Here is a 20,670-nt window from a genome sequence, read left to right as displayed (position 1 = left end):
TGAATTACAATAATGAATTACTTGAAGAAAAATTTAAAATTCCCATTTATATTAAGCATCAAAACAATAAAATACTTAGGAATAAATTCAATCACAAAACATTGATGAAAGAAATTTTTAAAATGCTAATAAAAGGTATCTTGTGGTAATGTATTGGAAGAATATTGTTAATATATCCATACTACTCAAAGCCATCTTTAGATTCAGTGCAATTCCTATCAAGATTCCAATGGCATTTTTTACAGAAGCAGAAAAAAAGTTTTAAAATTGATATGGAGCAACCAACAAGGGATTAATCTCCAAAATATACAAACAGTGTATACAGATCAATATCAAAAAACAAAAACAATGCAATCAAAAACTGGGCAGATGATCTAAATAGACATTTCTCCAAAGAAGGCATAAAGATGGCCAAAAGGCACATGAAAAAATGCTCAATATCACTAATTATTAGAGAAATGCAAATCTAAACTACAATGAGGTATCACCTCACACCAGTCAAAATGGCCATCATCAAAAAGTCTACAAATCATAAATGCTGGAGAGGGTGTGGAGAAAAGGGAACCCTCCTACACTGTTGGTGGAAATGTAAATTAGTATAGCCACTATGGAGGACAGTATGGAGTTTCCTTTAAAAACTAGAAATAGAGCTACCATACGATCCTGCACTCCCACTCTTGGGCATATATCCAGAGAAAACCATAATTTGAAAAAATACATGCATCCCAGTGTTCATTGGAGCACTGTTTACAATAGCCAAGACTTGGAAGCAACCTAAATGTCTATCGACAGATAAATGGATAAAGAAGATGTGGTGTGTGTGTGTGTGTATGCAATGGAATATTAGCCATAAAAAAGAATGTAATAATGCCAACTGTAGCAACATGGATGGGCCTAGAGATTATCATACTAAGTGAAGTATGTCAGAGAAAGACAAATATCATGTGATATCACTTATTTGTAGATGATAAAAAAAATGATACAAATGAAATTATTTACAAAACTGAAACAGACTCACAGATACAGAAGACAAACTTATGGTTACCAAAGGGGAAAGGTCGGGGGAGGGATAATTAGGAATTTTGGAATAACATATACATACTACCATATATAAAATAAACAGCAAGGACATACTGTATAGCACAGGGAACTATATTCAACATTTTGTAATAAACTTCATAGGAAAAGAATCTGAAAAAATGTACATGTGTGTGTGTATATATATATATATTACACATATGTATATGCATATACATATGTATATATATATATATATATATCTGAATCATTTTGCTCTACACCTGAAACTAATACATTGTAAATCAACTATACAAAATTTAAAAAATTTTAAAACTTGATATGGATCCATAAAAGATCCTGAATAACCAAACCAAAGCTGAGAAAAAAGAATGGGAGGCATCATACTTCCTGATTTAAAGCTATTTTATAAAGCTATAATAATCAAAACAGTATTGTACTGGTATAAAAACAGACCCATAGACCAATGGAACATATTGAGAACCCAGAAATAAACCCATGTGTATATAGTCAAACATTATTTCAAAAGATCCAAGAATACTCAGTGGAAAAAAGATAGTTTCTTCAATAAATGGTCCCAGGAAAATAGTATATTCACATGTAAAAGAATGAAATTCGACTGCTGTATTACACCACTCATAAAAATGAACTCCAAATTCATGTAAGACTTAAATTTAAGACCTCCCACCATAAAACTACTAGAAGAAAACAGGAAAAAAACTTCATGACAAGGGTCTTGGCAATGATAATTTTTGGATATGACACCTAAAGCACAAGTGATAAAATAAGTCAGACCACATAAAACTAAAAAGCTTTTGCATATCAAAAGAATCAATCAACAAAATGAAAAGGCAACCTACAGAATGGGAGAAAATATTTGCAAATCATATGTTTGATAAGGGATTAATATCAGAATATATAAAGAAGTCATACAACTCAATAGCCAAAAACCAAATAATGCAATTTAAAGAATGGGCAAAGGACCCAATTAGACAGTTTTCCGAAGAAATTATACAAATGGCCAACAGTTACAAGAAATGGTATTTAACATCAGTGATCATTAGGGAAATGCAAATCAAAACCACAATGAGGTATCATCTCACACATATTAGAATGGCCATGATGAAAAAGGCAAGAGATAACAAATGTTGGTGAGGATATGGAGAAAAGGAAACCCTTGTTCATGCTTGGTGGGATTGTAAATTGGTTCAGCCACTATGGAAAACAGTATGGAGTTCCATAAAATTTTTAAAGTAAAGCTACTATATGATCCAATGCTTCCATTGCCGGGTATATAGGTGAAGGGATATCTGCACCCCAATGTTCATTGCAGCATTATTTACAATAGCCAAAATATGGAAACAGCCTAAGGTCCATCAATGGATGAATAGATAAGAAAATATGGTATATCTATAGAATGGAATACTCTCCAACCATAAAAAAGAAGGTAATCCTGCTATTTGGGATAACCTTGATGGCATTATGGTAAGTGAAATAAGTTAGAGAAAGAAAAATACTGTATAATCTCATTGATATCTGGAATCTTTTTTTTTAATTTCTCATATTTTACTTTATGGTTTTACGTTGTATTTTTTAACTTGACTTTGTACACCTTTCCCCATGTCACTTTTTTTTTTACTGGAGTATAATTGCTTTACAACGTTGTGTTAGTTTCTTCTGTACAACAGAGTGAATCAGCTATATGTATACATATATTCCCTCCCTCTTGAGCCTCCCTCTCAACCCCCCCACCCCACCCCTCTACGTTATCACAGAGGACCAAGCTGATCTCCCTGTGCTATGCAGCAGTTTTCCACTAGCTAGCTATTTTACACATAGTAATGTATATATGTCAATGCTCCTCTCTCAATTCGTCCCATCCTCCCCTTCCCCCCTTGTGTCCACAATTTTGTTCTCTACATCTGTGCCTCTTAAAAGCAAATCAAACTCAGAAAAGGAGATCAGATTTGTGGTTACCAGTGGTGGGGGTTGGGGATTTAGGGAGATTTGGGTGAAGTGGTCAAAGACACAAAGTTCCAGTTGTAAGACAAACATAATGTACATGATGACTATAGTTTACACTACTGTATGGTGTATTTGAAAGTTGTTAAGTGAGTAGATCCTAAAAGTTCTCATCACAAGAAAAGAAACTTAAAAAAAAAATTATTTTTGTATCTATATGAGATGATGGATGTTAACTTATAGTGGTAATCATTTTATGATATGTAAATCAATTCATTATGCTATATATCTTATTCTGTACTTATTTCAATTATACCTCAATAAATCTGAAAGAAAAAAATCTCTAATTTCAAAATTATCATACACTAAAATTTACTTAAAATCTTCAAAATACTCATTTTTCATAAAGCCTTCTTTGTTATGTTCCCTAGTATACTAACTGGGGACACATTTTCCAAGGATTTATTTAGGCAAGTGTTTTGCCTCATAAAAATTTAACTCAGGAAGAAATTAGTAACCTTAATAGATCTATAATTATTTGTTAAAAATCAATAATGTAAAAATCAATATGTTTCCAATTTAAATCCTAACATATTTTTCATGGAATTTGAAAAGCTGATCATAAAATTCACAGAACCCCAAAATACCAAAAGTGTTGATAAGTAAGAATAAAGGATGGGAGCATGTTCTATCAGATATCAAGTTTTGTTTTATAGCTAAAGCAATGAAATTCATATATATTGGCTCAGGGGTGGCTATACATACCAAAGGAATGTCACAGAGATATCAAACAGAAAGATCAATGGGGAACACATGGACTGACTGTAACATGATCCTAGGTCCACAGGTTGTCAAACTGGAGAAAAAAAAGAAAAAAGAAAGAATGGAAACAAATCCTGTAAGAATTATGTAAGTCAATATGATAGATTAACCACAGTAGGGATAAAAGTGAAGCTATACACAAAAAAAGAAAAGCAAATTTGAGCAATTTATTAATTGATGATTTGGAAAATAGAACTAATAAATCAATCTAATTTCTGGCACACACAACATACGTATTAGAAATTACCTCATTTAATGAATGAAAAAAGCAGAAAGCATGAAAATATGCAAAACAGAAATGATAATGTTAAAACAGTTGTTGCAGAGAAAAATAATTATAAGTAGCTACATTTTGATTATGAATATATATGAAAATCTGGATGATTTGGATTAGTTCCCAGGAAAACATAAATGACCAAAACTGAACTCAGACTAGGAAGCAAATTTTAACTGTTCTAGTTCCATAAAATAAACTTTTTCAAAGAATTATGCCCTCCTCCCATCACTTAGCCTGCAGAAAAGTCCTAAGCTGTATGATTTCACAGGGGAATTCTGCCAAAATCTTAAAAAGATTGAACTCACATGCTATATTAACCACCACAGCAAATAGAAAAAGAAGGAAAGCCTTTAAACACTTTTATAGTGATAGCATTAATACCAAACTGAGAGATATAAGAAAAAAATAAAACTACAATGTATTTTAAAATTACTGCTAAATCTTTGTTACTAAGCAGGATCATGTTACAAAAGTTTAAAGATGTTATGAAAATTATGCCCCAAAATGATTCATGGCAGGGATGAATGGATCAATGGTAGCAATTCTATTAATATAAATTTTATAAAGAAAAAACTGACAAAAATCACAAAAACACTAACTATAATTGCTCAAAAGATCTGACAAAATTCAACATTAATTTAGATAAATAGAAGTGGACAGATAACACAATCTTTCTGTCTTTATGATTTTCTATCCTACTTGAAAGAAGGGGTAACTATACTTATATGAGACAAAATGGACTTTAAATTACACATGGTCAAAAGAGACAAAAAAGGTCATTGTATAAAGGGGTCAGTTCATCTAGAAGATATAACAGATATAAATATGTACGCATCCAACATCAGAATACCTAAAAATAAAAAGCAAATTCTAAGGGAATGTAAAGAAGTAAATAGCAATATAATAATAGTTGGGAACTTTCATACTTCACTCTCAATAATAGAGAGATCATCCAGACAGAGAAAAGATAGGAAGCAAGGGATTTGAACAGCACTATAGACCAAATGAACCTAACATACATATCCAGAGCATTCCAAGTTTCTATCAACAGGTGAACAGGTAAAGAAAATGTGGTATATGCAATGGAATATTATTCACACTTTAAATAGAAGTAAATGCTGTCACATGCTACAATATAGATGACTCTTGAGGATGTTGTGCTAAATGGAATAAGCCAGTCACAGAAAGATAAATAATGCATAATTCCACTTAAACGAGGTGTTTCAATTAGTCACATTCATAGAAACAGAAAGTGGTGGCTGCCATGGGCTGGAGGGAGAGAGAAATGGGGAATAGTTAAATGGATATAGATTTTTAGTTTTGTAAGATAAAAAGTTCTGGAGATCTATAACACAACAATGTGAATATACTTAACACTACTGAACTATAGACTTAAACATTGGTAAGATGGTAAATTGTATGTTATGTTTCTTTAAACCACAATTAAAAATTTAAAAATCATTAAAAAAAAAAAGATTTCCTCCTAAGATCAAGAACTAGAGAAAGATGTCCACTCTTGACACTTCTAGTAACCATTATCCTGGAAGACCTAGCCAGGATAATTAGGCAAGAAAATAAATAATAAAACACATCCAGATGAACAATGAATAATCAAAATTATCTCTATTTGTAGGTAATATATTTTTTCTTGTAGAAAATTATAAGGGCTCCACAACATGCTATTGGGGATTAAAAAAAGAAGTTTGGCAAAGTTTTAGCATACAAGATCAATATACAAAAATCAATTGTGTTCTGTACACCAGCAATGCAATATCTGAAAGTGAAATAAAACAATTACATTCATATCATCTGAATAATAAAATACTTAGGAATAAATTTAAGCAAAGAAGAATAGTACTTTTACACTGAAAACTACATAACATTGCCAAAAGAAGTTACAGAAGACCTAAGTAAATGTAGAGATCTACCATGTTCATGGTTTGGAAGATTTAATATAATTAAAATATTCCCCCAGGGCTTCCCTGGTGGTGCAGTGGTTGAGAATCTGCCTGTCAATGCAGGGGACACGGGTTCGAGCCCTGGTCTGGGAAGATCCCACATGCCACGGAGGAACTAGGCCCGTGAGCCACAACTACTAAGCCTGCTCGTCTGGAGCTTGTGCTCCGCAACAAGAGAGTCCTTGACAGAGGCCCATGCACCACGATGAAGAGTGGGTCCCACTCACTGCACCTAAAGAAAGCCCACACACAGAAATGAAGACCCAACACAGCCAAAAATAAATAAATTAATTAAATTAAATTTAAAAAAAAGATATTCCCCCAAATGGATCTATGCATTCACTGCAATCCCTACCAAAATTCCGACTGCTTTTTTTGTATTAATGATAAAGCCCAGCCTAAAATTCATATGAAGTTACAAGGCACTCTGAATAGCCAAAACAGTCTCAAAAAAGATGAACAAGTGGGAATACTCACAGTTCCTGATTTCAAAATGTACTACAAAGCTATGATAATCAAACCAGTGTGGCACTGGAATAAGGATAAACATACAGATCAATGCAATAGAATTAATTGTGTGTAAATAAATCCATAACTCTATGATCAATTGATTTTTGACAAGAGTCCCAAGACCATTCAATAGAGCAAGAGTAGTAATTTCAAGAAATTGTGTGCTGTGACAACTGGATACCTACTTGCAAAAAAAAAAAAAAAAAAGAATTTGGACCTTTCCCTCCCGCCATATATACTTTAGCCAAATCAAAACAGCAAAAAGAAAAATAATTTGGATTTTGTCAAAATTTAAAACTTTTGTGCATCAAAGGACACTATCAAGTAAGTGAAAAGGCAACTCAGAGAGTAAGAGAAAATATTTGCAAACCATATATAATGCAGTTTTATAGAATTTATAAATTGATAAAACAACAAAAAGACAATTCAATTTTTAAAATGGGCAAAGTACTTTAATAAACATTTCTTCAAAGGTGGATGGTCAATAAGCACATTAAATGATTCTCAAGTTCATTGGTCATTAGGGAAATATAAATGAAAAACACACTGAGATACCAGTTCATATCCAATAGGTTGGCTAGACTAAAAATAAAACAAACAAAATGACATGGCTTGGCGAGTGTGTGAAAAAAAATGATCATTCGTAAATTGTTCCTGCATCTATAAAGTAGCTCAGCTGCTGTGAAAACAGTTTAGAATGCCTCACAATATTAGAGTTACCATATGATTTAGCAATTCCACTCCTAGTCATATAACAAAGAGAATTCAAAACCGGTGTTCACACTTGTTCACTAATGTTAAAAGCATCATTCATAATAGCTGTCAGTAGTGGAATCAACTCAAATATCCATTAAGTGATAAATGGATAAACAGAAAATTGATATACAGTGGTATATTATCCAGTCATAAAAAATGGAGCATTGGTATATGCTACAACATGGATGAATCTTGAAAACATGGTGCTAAGTGAAAGAAACCAGTCACATAAGACCACATATTCAAAAACACATCTCCATACTTCATACCTTTTCTTAGCAAAGACACACCCTGTTTTCCTCGCATAGATATGTTTTCCTTATTATTTCTAGTAGTTTTAATTACATATATTAATTATAATTCTTTACCTTTAGGATTGTTAATTCCTAGTAAAAACTAAGAAGTACAAAATTGTGGACTGTCTGTTACACTAACATTCTGGGAATTGGCCAATTTATAAATACATTTCATAGACTTAGAAAACAAACTTATGGTTATCAAAGGGAAAAAGTGGTGGGGAAGGATAAATTGGGAGTTTGGGATTGACATATACACACTGCTATATTTATCAATGAAGTAGATAACCAACAAGATGTACTGTATAGTACAGGGAACTCTGCTCAACTCTGAAACAACCTAAATGGGAAAAGAATTTGAAAAAGAATAGATACATGTATGTGTATAACTGAATCACTTTGCTGTACACCTGAAACGAACACAACATTGTTAATCAACTATACTCCAATATAAAATAAAAAAATTTTTAAAAAGATTTAAAAAAATACATTTCATAATTTCTAGAAATATATTCTTCCTCATAGTAGAATTTTCAATGTGACATAAACTCTATTTATTAATAGAACCAAGTATCTTTAGTTCCTCTGTAAAAGGAAGCCAAAAGTGGATAAACCTACATTCAGTAATTAATGTTTCAGTATTTTACCTTATTTGGAAATAATCTAGATATTGAATGAATACCCATCATTTAAATTATCTCAGTATAACTTCAAGATTTCAACTTACCAAAAAGATTTTGGAAACTATTTTCATGTAGACATACCATAAAGAATATTTGTTGTTGAAAAGTTTAGTTTTGAACTTTATCTTACATCTATTTACTTGTTCATAAGAATTAGATTACTCATGAAAGTTTCATGAGGAATTAAACAGTTAACCCTCATCTTAAGTTATCCTTGCTAACAAGTTCTGTAACAGAGATAATGTGAGTTTGACTTTTAGTAAACCTGTAGAATAAAAGTTGGATTCTCCATTATATTTAATGATGATAACTCTAAAGACATGCCTGTTTTAATTAAACTAACAAACTTAAACTAGCTTTTACTAATCAAAGATTATCCTAGATCATGTGAACTTGAAAAACATTTGAGGTAGTTTCTATATTTCTGAGAGTGTACTTGATTTATATAAATATTTATTTTTCCTCAAGTCAGCTAAATAGAGCTTTATACAAACTAGTTTTAGCAATACCATCCAGAGGCAGAAAAAAATCACACATTTACAATATACATACATAGGCATACATAAACATACAGACAGAAGCAAACACATCTGTAAACTACCAACCTGGTGGACTGTTGTTTACAGCCTTGTAGTATCTTCAGAGTGAAAAGGCAATTCAGATAGAGGATTAGTAGACTGTGAGTATTCCGATAAAGGACGGTAGAGGGGGAGTACTAGGAGTCATGTCAGTCTTAGTCTTTTGTTTTAGGTACCTCTTGTGTCTTTAATTTTTCATTATTGGCCCTGTGCAATGAATCTTTCATTGAAACTATTGTTAAATTATTTTTGAGGATTCCTCATGCCAGTTAAAATCGGTATCCCGTTCTGTTTGTTTAAATTGGGAATGTTTACTCTCAAGTGTATTTTTAAAATGATCTTATCTAATTGGAACTGTAGGGGAGGAAAATTTTACCCTTTACCCTTTCTAGGTTCTTTGGCTGGCCTAATAATTAAATTGACATGAGACAGATTAACAGGAGAAAAACAATTTACTTTCATATGTACAACAGCCCCATTAAAAATATGAGACTCCAAGAAGTGACCAAAGCAGGGAGCTTTATACCTTTTAGACAAAATAACAATAAATTAGTGAAGAATTTACAAGACAAAGGAGTTTGGGCTTGGAGGATAGTAAATTAGTCAAGTAAAAAAGTTTGTTTCTATAACCTTTTCACCCTAAATTTCCTATTTCTGGTGATAAGGATACCTTTTATCCTTAATGTATAGGGAGGGTACCTTTCATGGGAGGTTTATTTCCTGCTTTCAGGGTGACAAAGGAGGGCCAGAGTGTCCTCACACTGGCTGCTTCTCAAGTAACTTTAATTCAAAATAATCAATATGCCAAACTGACATATTTTGGGGTTGCATATTCTGCACCCATTCAGAACGTTTCCCATAATGGCCATTGTAATTCTAGGTTGTCTTAATAAGTTTTTGCGATTTTTATTATTTACATCTTACAGGAGAATAGTTCTTAGACATTAAATAAGCAGAAGGTGTACTCAGTTCTCTGAAACTTGAGGATCACAATTCTTTAGCTAAGCATTGGGTCTCAGCCAAATTAATCCCCAAGAGAGATGTGCCACTTGGTTAAGGATTTTGTGTTGTTTTATAGTGTACCTCATTGCATGGAAATTTTCTTGAGGGTGGCTTGTGACTTAGTTCTAACCTGTTCTGTGACCAGTTTATCCTAGCACAGGATCTTAGAGTTAGATGGCAAGCACTCTAACATCTTTTATTATTTATTTTTAAAAATTGAAATATAATTGATTTACCATATTATTATTAGTTCTAGGGGTACAGCATAGTGATCTAATATTTTTGTAGATTAGATTCCATTATAAGTTATTTCAAGGTAATGGCTATAATTCCCTGTACTATATAATATATCCTTTTAGCTTGCTTATTTTATACATAGTAGTTTGTATCTGTTAATCCCATACTGGTAATTTGTCTCTCCCCATTTCCCTCTCCCCTTTGAAACCATGAGTTTGTTTTCTGTATTGGTGAATCTGTTTCTGTTTTGCATATTCATTTGTATTGTATTTTAGATTACACATATAAGTGATATCATACAGCATTTGTCTTTGGCTGTCTGACTTATTTCACTAAGCATAATATTCTCTAGGTCCATCCACATTGCTGCAAATGGAAGAATTTCATTTTTGTTATGGCTTAGTAAAATTCCATTGTGTGCGCATGTGTGTGTGTATCTCACATCTTTTTGCATTCTTATGTTGATGGGCACTTGGGTTGCTTCTATGTCTTAGCTATTGTAAATAGTGCTGCTATTAACATTTGGGTGCATGCGTCTTTTTGAATTACTGTTTTCATTTTTTCCAGATATATACCATGAGTAGAATTGCTGGATAATATGGTAGTTCTATTTTTAGTTTTTGAGGAACTTCCATACTCTTTTCCACAGTGGCTGTACCAATGTATATTCCCACTAACAGTGTAAAAGGCTTCCCTTTTCTTCACATCCTCTCAAGCACTTGTTATTTGTAAACTTTTTGATGATAGCCATTCTGACAGGTGTGAGGTCATATCTCATTGTTTTCAGTAATATTTCCTATTAGCAATGTTGAGCATCTTTTCAGATGCCTGTTAGTTTTCTGTATGTCTTCTTTGGAAAAATGTCTATTCAGGTCTTCTGCCCATTTTTTTGATTAGGTTGTTTGTTTTTTAGATATTGATTTTTATGAGCTGTTTATATATTTTGGATATTAACATCTTGTTGATCACATCATTTGCAAATATTTTCTCCCACTCTACAGGTTGTCCTTTCATTTTGTGAAATTTCATTTGCTGCACACATCTTTTAAGTTTGATAGGTCAAATTTGTTTATTTTTGCTTTTATTTCTTTTGCCTTGGTAGACTGATCTAAGAAAATATTGTAACCATTTACATCAGAGAATGTTTTGCCTATGTTGTCTTCTAGGAGTTTTATGGCATCCTGTCATATATTTAGGTAGTTAAACCATTTTGAGTTTATTTTTGTATATGGTGTGAGGAAGTGTTCTAATTTCATTGATTTACATGAGGCTGTCCAGCTTTCCCAGCATCACTTGCTGAAGAGACTGTCTTTTCTCCATTGTATATTCTTGACTCTTTTGTCATAGATTAATTGACCATAGGTGCATAGGTTTACTTCTGGGCTCTCTATTCTATTCCATTCGTCTGTGTGTCTGTTTCTGTGCCAGTACCACACTGTTTTGACTACTGTAACTTTGTAGTATGTTCTGAAGTCTGAGAGTATTATACCTCCAACTTTGATCTTTTTTCTCAACATTGCTTTGGCAATTTGGTGTCTTTTTTGGTTATATATGAATTTTAGGATTATTTCTTCTAGTTCTGTGAAAAATGTCTTGGCTATTTTGATAGGGATTGCATTAAATCTGTAGATTGCTTTTGGTAGTATGGCCATTTTAACAATATTAATTCTTCTAATCCAAGAACATGGGATATCTTTCCATTTCTTTGTATCATCTTCACTTTCCTTCATCAGTGTTTCATAGTTTTCAGAGTATAGGTCTTTCACTTCCTTGGTTAAGTTTATTCCTAGATATTTTATGCTTTTTGATGCTGTTTTAAATGGGATTGTTTTTTACTTTCATTTCTGATATTTCATTATTAGCATATAGAAACAGTAGATTTCTGTATGTTAATCTTGTATTCTGCAACTTTGTCAAATTAGTGTGTTAGTTGTAAAGTATAAAGTATCATGTCGTGTGCAAATAGTGACAGCTTTAACTCTTCCCTTCAATTTGGATGCCCTTTATCTCTTTTACTTGTCTAATTGCTGTGGCTAGTATTTCCAATACTTTGTTAAATAAAAGTGGTGGTAGCGGGCATCCTTGTCTTACTCCTGAAATTAGTGGGAAGACTTTCAGCTTTTCACTGTTTGTATGGTGTTGGCTGTGGTTTTTCCATAAATGTCCTTCATTATGTTGAAATATATTGCCTCTATACCCACTTTGATGATAGTTTTTATCATGAATGGATGTTGAATTTTACTACAAATTTAATTGCACGTGTAGTGATCAGTCTTTTCAAATTTTCCATTTCTTCTTGACTTAGACTTGGCGGGTTGTAGGTTTCTGGAAATTGGTGCATTTCTTCCAGGTTGTCCAATTTGTTGGCATATAACTATTCATAGTATTATCTTATGTTTTTTGTATCTGTGATATTGGTTGTTATTTCTCCTCTTTTATTTCTTATTTTGTTTATTTGAGTCCTCTCTTTTTAACTCTGCATTTTATTTATTTCCTCTATGATCTTTATTATCTCTTTCCTTCTGCTGACTTTGGGCTTTGTTTGTTCTTTTTTTTTCTAATTCTTTTAGGTGGTAGTTTAGATTGTTTATTTGAGATTTTTCTTGTTTCTTGAACAAGGCCTGTATCACTATAAACTTCCCCCCTTGGAACTACTTGGCTGCATCCTGTAGATTTTGGAAAGTTGTATTTCCATTTTCATTTAGCTCAAGGTATTCTCTGATTTCCTGTTTTATTTCATCATTGACCTTTTTTTCCCCTTTTTCTTGGCAACTTGCTGTTTAGTCTCCACATGTTTGTGCTTTTCCCAATTTTCTTTCTGTAGTTGATTTCTAGTTTTTTTTTTTTTTTTTTTTTTTTTTTTGTGGTACGCGGGCCTCTCACTGTTGTGGCCTCTCCCATTGCGGGGCACAGGCTCCGGACGCGCAGGCTCAGCGGCCATGGCTCACGGGCCCAGCCGCTCCGCGGCATGTGGGATCTTCCCGGACCGGGGCACGAACCCGTATCCCCTGCATCGGCAGGCGGATTCTCAACCACTGCGCCACCAGGGAAGCCCGATTTCTAGTTTTATATCATTATGGTGGGAAAATATGCTTGATATAATTCCTGTCCTTTTAAATTTTTTGAAGCTTGTTTTGTGACCTAGTATGTGATCTGTCCTGGGGAACATTTCATGTGTGCTTGAAAACAATGTGTCTTCTGCTGTTTTTTGGATGTAATGTCCGGTAGATATCTATTAAGTCCACATGGTCTATTGTGTAATTTAAGAACACTTGCCTTATTGATTTTCTGTCTGGTTAATTTGTTCATTGGTGTCAGTGGGGTGTTAATGTCCCCTCCTATTATTGTATTATTGTCAGTTTCTTCCTTTATGTCTGTTAGTATTTACTTTATATATTTAGGTGCTCCTGTATTGGGTACGTTATGTTATTAGTATAATAGTCTTCTCTTGTGTTAATCCCTTTATCATTATATAATGCCCTTCTTTGTCTTTTATTATAGCATTTGTTTTAAAGCCTATTTCGACTGATATGATTATTCCTACCTCCATTTTCTTGTCCTTTCCGTTTGCTTGAAATACCTTTTTCCATCACCTCACTTTCAGTCTATGTGTCTTTAGCCTTGAAGTGAATCTCTTGTAGGCAGCATAGTGAAAGGTCTTATTTTTTGTCCAATCAGCCTCCCTCTGTCTTTTGATTGGAACATTTAGTCCATTGACATTTAAAGTAATTACTGAAGCCAGGACATGGAAGCAACCTAAGTGTCCATTGATAGATGAATGGATAGAGAAGATGTGGCACATATATACAATAGAATATTACTCAGCCATAGAAAGCAACGAAATTGAGTTATTTGTAGTGAGGTGGATGGACCTAGAGTCTGTCATACAGAGTGAAGTAAGTCAGAAAGAGAAAATGAAATACCATATGCTAACCCATATATATGGAATCTAAAAAAAAAAAAAATGGTTCTGATGAACCTAGAGGCAGGATAGGAATAAAGATGGAGACATAGAGAATGGACTTGAGGACATGGGGAGGGGGAAGTGTAAGCTGGGATGAAGTGAGAGAGTAGCATGGACATACATACACTACCAAATGTAAACTAGATAGCAGTGGGAAGCAGCTGCATAGCACAGGGAGATCAGCTCAGTGCTTTGTGACCACCTAGAGGGGTGGGATAGGGATGGTGGGAGGGAGATGCAAGAAGGAGGGGATATGGGGATATATATATATATATATATATATATATATATATAGCTGATTCACTTCGTTATGTGGTAGAAATTAACATAACACTGTAAATTATACTCCAATAAAGATGTTTAAAAAAAACACAACAAAGGTGTCTTGATATTCAAAAAAAAAATAAAGTAATTATTGATAGGTATGTATTTATTGCAATTTTATTACTTGTTTTCCAGTTGTTTTTTAGTTCTTCTCCATTCATTTCTTCTTTTTGTTTCTACCACTGTGGTTTGATGATTATTCTTAGGTAGTATGCTCAGGTTCCTTTCTTTTTGGCTTTTGTGTGTCTATTGTAGGTTTTTGATTTGTGTTTACCATGGGGTTCATATACGTTTATCCATAAATACATCCACTTGTTTTAAACTGGTAGTAAATTTAGTTCAAACACATTTTAAAAGATCTACATTTTTTTTACTCCCCTCTCCCACATTTTGTGTTTTGGATATCCTATTGATATTTTACAGATGTATGCTTGCCCATTAACTATTCATTTTAGTTATAGTTGCTTTTACAGTTTTTTTTTAATCTTTTGCTCTACATACTGACTTATTTAAGTAATCTTCAATTCTTGCTATATATCTGCTTTCCTTGTGCAATTTTCCCTTTCCTGTAGATTCTTGCTTCTTTTGTATTTAGAGAAGATCCTTTGATATTTCTTTTAGGGTAGGTTTAGTGTTGCTGAATTCTTTTTGTTTTTGCTTGTCTGAGAAATTATTTATCTCTCTTTTATCTAAATGATAATCTTTCTGTCTACACTACCCTCAGTTTCAGGATTTTTGCCTTTCAGGACTTTGAATATATCATGCCACTCCCTTCTGGCCTGCAAAAGTTTGGCAGAGAAATTAGCTGATAGCCTTATGGGGATTACCATGTATATCACTCTTTGTTTTTCTCTTGCTGCCTTTAGAACTCTCTCTCTTTATATTTAACTTTTGTCATTTTAATTATGATATATCTTGGTGTGGGTCTGTTGGGGTTCATTTTGTTTGGGGCCCTTGTGCTTCCTGTACCTGGATATCTGTCTCCTTCAGTTTGGGGAAGTTTTCAGTCATAATTTCTCCAAATATATTTTCAATCCCCTTCTCTCTCCTTTGCCCTTTGGAATACCTTCAATGCAAATGTTGGCACTCTTATTGTTATTTCAGAGGTTTCATAAATTGTTTTCATTGTCTTTTCATATGTCTTTCTGTCTGCTGTTCTGATTGGGTGATTTCCATTATTTTCCAGATCACTTATGTGTTCTTCTGTATCCTTAGTCTACTATTCCTTCCTTCTAGTGTGTTTTTTATTTCAGATAGTGAATTATCTATTTTTAATTGGGTATTTTTTATATTGTCTTGTTCCTTGATAAAGTGGTCAGTATTTAGATCAATTCTTTTCCCTAATTCAGTCAACATTTTTATTACCAATGTTTTGAATTCCTTATCTGGTAAATTGTTTATTTCTGTTTCAGCATTTTTTTTTTCAGGGGTTTTCTCTTGTTCTTTCAACTGAGAGTAGTTCCTCTGACTTTTCATTTCATTTAACTTTCTCTGATTATGAATTTAGGTGAAACATTTATGTATTTTGGTCTTTTAAAGGGGAATTCTTATGTGAGAGCATCCCTATGTAGACAGCATGTGTCCCATGTGCCTGGTGGGAGAGCTGGATTTGATGTGGAAGCCAGTCACATCTTTCCTCGGGGTGGGCTGGCAACTATCATCTTGGTAAGGGGTGGGGCTGGAGATGGAGGAGCTAGACCCTGTTCAGGGTGTGAGGTGTGACTTCCACTCTGCTCAGTCACGGTCATTTCCCTGTCAGGGGTGGGGTCTGATCCCAAGTTGCTGGAGTGGAAACCCCTAAGTGTCAAGCGCTAGCTGGCTCCATTTTCTTTTAATGTGTGTTTTTCCTTCTCTCTGTACCAGGAGTTTTGTCCTGAAGAAGGGGAATGCTGAAGCAAGTGGGACTCCTTTGCTTAAATAGGTCTGATCCTCTGCCTGTGTAGGCATCTGTGGCTGTGCTCAGATGTGGCCCATGCTTGCATTTTTCCCCTGATGGTGACCACCCCAGATCTAGTGCTCCACTGTGGCATGGAGTGAGCAGGGCAGGAGCATTTGCTCAGCTTTGGCTGGGACACACAGTGAGGCTGTCACAGGAAACCTGGAAGCCATGCTGCCATCAGAATTCTGGCTGTTTCTGGGGTGCCGCTTGAGTAAGCACCAACCATGGCCATCACCACCCCACCTGGGCTCTGCCCCAGGATTCATTTGCCTCCTTGTCCCAAGGTCGAGTCTTTTCAAGGTCCTGGCAGCCCTGGGTCCAATGCTGCATTGTGGCTTGGAGTGAGTAGGACCAAGGTGTATGCTTGGCTTGGGCTGCAGAGTGCAGGGTGGCAAAGTAGTTGTGGGGAAACCCAGCAACTACTAGGGCAGACCTCTCTCAGTCCTGCCTGGGGGCAAGCTAGCACCTGCATGCTCCTCATGAGTGGAGTCTAGGCTTTCCAGTCTTTCTCTCTGTCCTAGCATTTCTCCAGCCAGCCAGGGGGTTTGTCTCCTATGTATAGGACCCCAGGACTGAGTCACTCAGTCTGTGGCTTGACCCGCTTACTCTCCAGTATGGCCGTTTGCCCTGCCCATACTATCTGTCTTTTCCTCTGAGATGCCTCTCAGGGGCACAGGTCGGGACCCAGTCACTTTTTTTTCTCATCCTACCTGATTTTATGTATATCTTTCTTCCAAACTTGGTTGTACAGGTGTCCTTCTGCCAGTTTCCAGTTAGTTTTCAGTGAGAATTGATCCACATGTAGATGTATTTTTGATGTGTTTGGGGCCGGCAGTGGGGAGGTGAGCTCCACATCCTCTTACTCCACCATCTTGATCTCTCTCCTCTAACAGATTTTAAGTACTCGACTCATGCTCACCAATTTTGCAGCTTTGGCTGCCGAGATTCCTGTTAGGAACAGATCTATTGTTTCTTTCAGAAAAAGATCTATTTATAGTGGTAGATGCCCTAATGGCTTCTATTAGTCTGGCTTGTGCCTGCTTAGATTTTGACATGTTGTTGGTCAAAACAGTTTGAATTTCTTGCCTTAATTTATTTCCCCAAATTCCCTAGCAGTTTATGCTATGGACTTAACCTTGAGGCTTTATGAATCTCCTAATAGCTACCATCTTGCTTTCTTCAATTGAGTTGTATGCATTATTTTCCCTTGTTGAAATAATCCTCCTTAATTCAACCAGATTTATATTTCTGGCTTCCTGTGCACAGTTCCTGAGACCTGTCAGGACCTCCAAAAGGCACTTACCTTGTAGATGAAGTTTGCCACGAAACCCAAATAAGTAAGTCTCACTGTGAAAAATATGGAGTCTCTCATACACCAGTATTCCACCTGAAAGGATTAGGAAAAATTTGAAGAGTTCAGAATGCAAAATATGTTGCTTGACCTGAGAGAAGCGTATTAGTGATCCTGGAGAGTAGCCCAAGAGGCAGTGAACTAAAAAGGCTCTGTGGGTATCTTTACTTGCATCTAGGAGCCATACCTGGAATCAGCAGCAGCTGGTTTGGGGTCTCATCTTATTGTCAAACCTGTCAAATGACAGACTAAAACAATTTAGTAATGAGTTTGATGTCCTTTATTCAAGGAAAAATAATCCATGGATTGAGGGTGTATAGTGCCTCACAAGCAGTGGAGAGTAGTCTTCCCAAAATCTTTTGGGAAGAGTGAGTTTTATAGAGAGTTAGAAGTAGCAATGCTGAAACAGGGCATGATTGACTGGGAGTATGGGAACTTCTTTTCTTGTTGTTGTTGAGGTATAGTTGATATATAGTATTATAAAATTTTCATTTGTACAACATAGTGACTCACAATTTTTAAAGATTATACTTCATTCATAGTTATGAAATATTGACTATATTCCCTGTGGTGTACAATATATCCTTGTAGATTATTTTATATACAGTAGTTTGTACCTCTTAATCCCCTACTCCTATGTTACCTCTTCCCCCTGCCCTCCCTCCCTGGGGATTTCTTTATAAGGCTAGCTGATCCTATTTTTATGGTAAGGTTTCCTCACTAAAGCTAAGTTGGAGGATTGTGATTGGTATATGTTAGGTTTCCTTGACAAGTATTTCCCCTAAATGCAGGCTGACTTAGGTTTAGATTTGTGATGTGGGCTGGGCCCTTGGGGTGGCCATCATTTTTTGGGTCCTGATATACAAATTAACTTTATCAGCTCCAGTCCCAGAGTGCTTCAGGACATATATATTATGTTTTATATTATATTATATTATATTATATTATTATAAAATATATTTAAAACATAATACAAAAATATATTTTATATATAGTATTTTAGGGATTTATTTTTATTTATATTAATATTAACAGACTTGATGTCAACCTATAATATATTAGATATATTTAAAACAAATATATCATACTGAAGAAACAATATAATACTAAGCAATAATATATTATTCCTAAGGAAGATACATACAAATAATATACAAAATTATAGAGTTGAAAAATAAGGAATTATTTTCAACATGTATCATGAGGCCAGCTTAACCATGTGATATTCTCACTTTTGTGCAATCCCCTCCAGTTGAATATGGGCTGGACCTAATGACTTTCTTTGAATTAAGTGTGGCAAAGGTGATAGGATGGTATTTCCAAGATTACATTACCAAAGTCTGTGATTTCTGTCTTTGTGACGTTCTCTTGCTCTAGTTTGATCACTGTGAAACAACCAGCTGCCATGTTGTAAACTGCCCTAAGATTTATGTACCCAGGAATGTCTGTGAGAATGTATCTAGATGAGATTAACATTTGAATGGTGGACTCAATAAAGTAGATTGCCCTCCCCATTGTGGGTGGGCAGGCATCACCCAATTCATTGGGGAACTGAATAGAACAAAAGACAGAAGAATGAAGACTTTGCCCCTTTTTTTCATCCTGTCTGATTTCTTGAGCCATTGGTCTGCCCCTGCCCTCCAAACTCCTGGTTCTTAAGCCTTTAAATCTGAACTGAAATCTACACCACTGGCATCCCTGGTTCTCAGGCCTTCAGAATAGGACTGATTTACATCACTGGCTTTCCAGTGTCTCCAGCTTACAGATGGTAGATCATTGGAATTTTGAGCCGCCTCTGTAATTACATAAGCCAATTCCTTACAATAAATCTCTTCCAAGAATATCCTATTGTTTCGGTTTCTCTGGAGAATACTGGCTAATACAGTTACTAAGCATTGGTGTAAACTGTTATACTGCGATAGGTAACATCTAAGAAGAACATTATGAGTAAGTGAAATTATATGCCAATTTTATCCATAGACTTAGATGGAAAAACATAAACAAAATATTAGTAAACCAAATTCCATGATGTAAAGTGGTAATATACTACAGTAGACTAGGTTTGTTTTGAATGCAAGGTTTGTTCAATTTTTGAAAATTGCTTTCTTGCATTATCAGAATAAAAGGGGACAATCATATATTCATTTTTATAGAGTGTGTATTCTTGCAATGATAGAATAATAGATCAGTCAAATATAATGGAGAATGCAAACACAAACTCATAAATATGTGGACAAAATTTATAACAGTTCATACCACAGTGCAGTGGGGAGAGGATGCTGTTTTTCATAAAATGATTCTGGTCAACTACATGGAGAATTTTTGGAAGGGAAAGATACTTGATTTTTGCCTTACACTCTCCCTCTCCACACACATCATATAGATATAGGGGATTGTAGAACTGAGTGCTAAAGGCAGATAATAAAGATTTGGAAGATAACATGTGGGGATAGCTTCATGATGAGTTGGGAAAGCAATAGCCATAATGGAAAAGATTAATATATTATAACTTTATTAAAATTAAGAACTTTTGTTACTTATCATTAAAAGAATGAAAATATAAACCATGGAGTGAAAGAATATATTAATAATACCAATACTGAATTCATATATAAAACCTACAATTTGTTAAAAAATGGTAGAAAACAAAGTAAGGAAAACAAGACTTTTCATAATAAGATAAGCAAATCACCAGTAGGCATAAGGAAAGGTACTTAAACTCATTAATAACCAGCAAAATAAAATTATAATCAGATACTACTTATATCCATCAGAATGGAAAAAACTTAAAAGATTGACAATTTCAAGTGTTGTGAAGATGTCAAAGAACTCTCATATGCTGTTGGTGGGAATATAAACTGTTACATCTCCTTAGGAAATAATGTGTCATTATGTATTAAAGTTAAAAATACATATGTCCTGTGCTCCCACAGATACATTTCTAGGAATGTATCTTCCACATATGCTCATACA

Source organism: Kogia breviceps, chromosome X (genome assembly GCF_026419965.1).
Source record: "Kogia breviceps isolate mKogBre1 chromosome X, mKogBre1 haplotype 1, whole genome shotgun sequence".
Lineage (NCBI taxonomy): Eukaryota > Metazoa > Chordata > Mammalia > Artiodactyla > Physeteridae > Kogia > Kogia breviceps.
Note: the sequence above shows the minus strand (reverse complement) of the source record.